This window comes from Lynx canadensis, chromosome B3, assembly GCF_007474595.2.
Source record: "Lynx canadensis isolate LIC74 chromosome B3, mLynCan4.pri.v2, whole genome shotgun sequence".
Lineage (NCBI taxonomy): Eukaryota > Metazoa > Chordata > Mammalia > Carnivora > Felidae > Lynx > Lynx canadensis.
The window spans coordinates 63,169,921-63,173,745 of record NC_044308.2 but is presented as its reverse complement, the minus strand read 5'-3'; the positions used below and the strand labels follow the sequence as shown (position 1 = coordinate 63,173,745).

Sequence of the window (3,825 nt, the reverse complement as noted above, 5' to 3'; positions counted from 1 at the left end):
GGGCTCAGTGGGTTGACTGTCCGACTCTTGACTTCGCCTCAGGTCATGATCTCACGGTTTGCCAGATGGAGCCACAAGTTGGACTCTGCACAGACAGCACTGAGGCTGCTTGGGATCCTCTCTCTCTCTCTCTCCCACTCCCTCCCTCGCTTTCTCTCTCAAAATGGCTAAAGAGCATCCAAAGTTTCCAGGGCATCTCTCGCATGGGCAGGGAGCTGGCTTCACCAAAAGGCACAGAGAATCCAACGATTCAACCACCCAGGTCCCACTGAGTTCTGGGCTCCACATACTTCCAAGTCCGAAATCCAAAAAATTAGGGACATGTAAACACTGTCCAGGCAATCGCGTCCGCATAGGAAGTGGCTGCGAATGTAGGTTTTGGTCACAGAGACCAGGGGGTGCCTCCTGGTTTTGCCAGTTACTAATGGTGTGACACTGGGCTAGTTATTGAATCTCTCTAAGCCCCCGACTTCCTGGTGTGAAGATGAAGATCAAAGATCTGCTTTGGAAAGGTTGCCTGGGTGGCTCAGTCGGTTGAGCATCCAAGTCCAGCTCAGGTCATGATCTCACAGCTCATTAGTTTGAACCCCCCATCCGGCTCTCCTCGCATCTCATATGGGGCTCCCTGCTGTCAGCTAGAAGTCTGCTTGGGATCCTCTGCCCCGCCCCTCATTCTCTCTGCCCCTCCCCCACTTGCGCTCTCTCCTTCAATAAATAAATATTTTTAAAAATCTGCTTTAGGAAATTGGACTGGAACCTAGGGAGATTCTGAGGGTCCGGCATTCAGTACGGTAGCTGCTGTGGGGGTGCTCGGTATTGGGGTGATCGCTGTTAATATTGTTCTCAGCACTGAGATCAGTCCAAACACTTGTATCTGCTTAGAAAGGGCCTGGCTGTGAATGACATGACTGCCCGTCTCTCCCCTCCCCCCATTAATCGACAGAAGAGAAAAAGCACTGGTTGAAAAGGAAGGTAAGGGTATTTTGGCACTAGGCCTCTTTTCAGAACTTAGGAAATAAAACGACTGGTGCCTCTAAGCACACTCAAGGGAAAATCCAGGTCAGTAGCTTGAAACTTCATCCAGCTGCATGGAGATACAAATATTAATTGTACACGATGCTGATATGATCATCATAGTAATAACAATCGACAACATTATAACACAACAACCTGGGAGATAAATATCAGGCAAATTTTTTGGATTACTGATGCTCAGAGTGGTTATTCAAATTTCTAAAGACCACACAGCTGGTAAAAAGAAGAGCCAAGATTCAAATCCAAGTCTGTTTCATTCCAAATGTCCGTAACCACTAAAATACATTCCGAGTGTCCTCCCCAAAAGCTACAAACCTCATGCCCCAGCCCTACATGATAGGATGAGATGGTTAGGATGGGTGGGATAGAAATTCATGGCATGTTCATTACAGAAGTGTGTGGTCTAAGTAACCAAAAGAAAGGGTCAGGCTCTCTATACACTGCAGAGCATTCCACACAAAGTGTCAACCTAGAACAAGGGCCATTTAATCATCTTGCAATGTGGGGACTAAACAATTGAGAGCACAGGATAATCACAGAACTTTTCACTCTTAGGATGTGCAGACCCTAAAGCACATGTGAGCCATGATATTAAATCTCACAACCACAAACAGCCAAAAGGTATCGAAAGAGGAGGAACTTAATCAATAGCAGTGAAAAATGCAGCACTTGAAGAAGACTTTTTACCAACCCAGGAATAAATGCAATACAATCTGATATAGACAAATAAGAATTTATTTTTTTTAAATCATACAATTGGATTAATCATAATTCTTCACTTGATCCTAGCCAAAAGGCCGAGAAGTGATGGATTAATCATAATTCTTAGTTCATAACACATAGGCTTATCTTTCCTTAATGGTCTATGCATGATCAGCTTTCGTATTTAATCATTTGTGTTTTTATGCATATATTTGTATGCTTTAGATACTATACTGTATGGTCATAAACTCACCACCTGACATGGGAACTGGAACATTAGCGACAACTGATGTCTCCCAAGTGCTTCTCCCTACCCACCTGTGTTAACTGTTATCCTGAATCATGTACTTGCCATTGACTGCTTTTTGTTTTGTTTTGTTTTGTTTTAAGTAGATTTACATATTTGGGGGGGGGGCAGAGAGAGCGGGGAAAGAGAGAACCCCAAGCAGGCTCCAGGCTGTCAGTGCAGAGCCCAACGCAGGGCTCAATCTCATGAAACCATGAGATCATGACCTGAGCCAAAACCAAGAGTTGGACGCTTAACCAACTGAGCCACGCAGACACCTCTGACTATTTGTTTTTTAATACATAGTTTACCCTGTGCATATATATCTGAAAAGAATATTTTTATAGTTTTAGTATTTTTAATTTAACATATTAGAAGTTTAAATGAGGGAAAAAAGATATATCAGTAGATTCCGAAAAGCATTTGATAAAATTTTATGCAAATTCTTGATAAAAACAGTAGGAATAGAGAAGGGACTATCCTTAACCTGGTGTATTTTTTTTTAATCTATAACAAACATCACACTTAATTGGAAAACATTAGAAGTATGGCCTTTGGAATCAAGAACAAGAAAACAATGGGGACACCTGGGTGGCTCAGTCAGTTAAGCATCCGCCTTTGGCTCAGGTCATGATTTCATGGCTCATGAGTTTGAGCCCCATGTCTGGCTCTGCACTGACTGCTCAGAGCCTGGAGCCTGCTTCAGATTCTGTCTCCATCTCTCTCTCTGCCCCTCCCCCACTCCTGCTCTGTCTCTCTCTCTCACTCTCAGATATAAACAAACATTTAAAAAAAAAGAAGAAGAACAAGAACAAGAAAAGAACGCCCATTATCATCAGTTCTATTCAACATTGTCACGAAGTTCTTAACAGTACCAGGAAAAAAAGGCAAAAATAATGGAAAAGAAGAAAATAAAAACGTCAATGATGAATATACACATAGAAAGCCCAAAAGAATCCACAAACAAGTTATTATTTTTTTAAAAAGAGGGGCACCTGGGAGCTCAGTCGGTTAAGCGTCGGACTTCAGCTCAGGTCATGATCTCATGGTCCGTGAGTTTGAGCCCCACATCAGGCTCTGTGCTGACAGCTCAGAGCATAGAACTTGCTTCGGATTCTGTCTCCCTCTCCCTCTGCCCCTCCCCAGCTCACACTCTGTCTCTCTCAAAAATAAATAAACATTTTAAAATAAAATTTAAAATAAATTTTAAATTTTAAATAAATTTTAAATTTTAAATAAATTTTAAATTTAAAATTTAAAATAACATTTAAAATAAAAATGTTTTAAAAAGAGAGTTTAGCAAGATAGCTGGATATAAGATCCATATACAAAAACCAATCACATTTCTATACACCAGGAATAAGCAGCTAGAATACATGATTTACAAGACATGATGTATATAATCGCATTAAAAATATCAAGCAACTAGGAATAAATATTTTTTTAAATAGATGGAAGATTCGGGGCACCCGGGTGGCTCAGTCGGTTAAGCATCTGAGTTTGGCTCAGGTCATGATCTCACAGTTCATGGGTTCAAGTCCCCCATCAGGCTGTATGCTGACAGCACAGAGCCTGGAAGCCTGCTTCAGATTCTGAGTCTCCCTCTCTCTGTCCCTTCCCCACTCAGACCCTGTCTCTCTGTCTCTCAAAAATGAATAAACATTAAAAAAAAAAAGATGCAAGATTCAAACATGTGAATATTTACACTTTATTAAAAGACACTAAAGAATACCTAAATAAACTGAGAGATATATCAGGTTCCTAAGGAACACCTAATATCATAAAGATGACATTCTTTCCAA

The 3,825-nt window shown here is 41.2% G+C and overlaps 1 pseudogene; it reads right to left on the bottom strand.

Annotated features, from left to right (window-relative positions):
* Positions 1-1,711: 1,711 nt before the first annotated feature.
* LOC115517553 lies at positions 1,712-1,844 on the bottom strand (annotated as a pseudogene).
* Between the last annotated feature and the right edge of the window lie 1,981 nt (positions 1,845-3,825).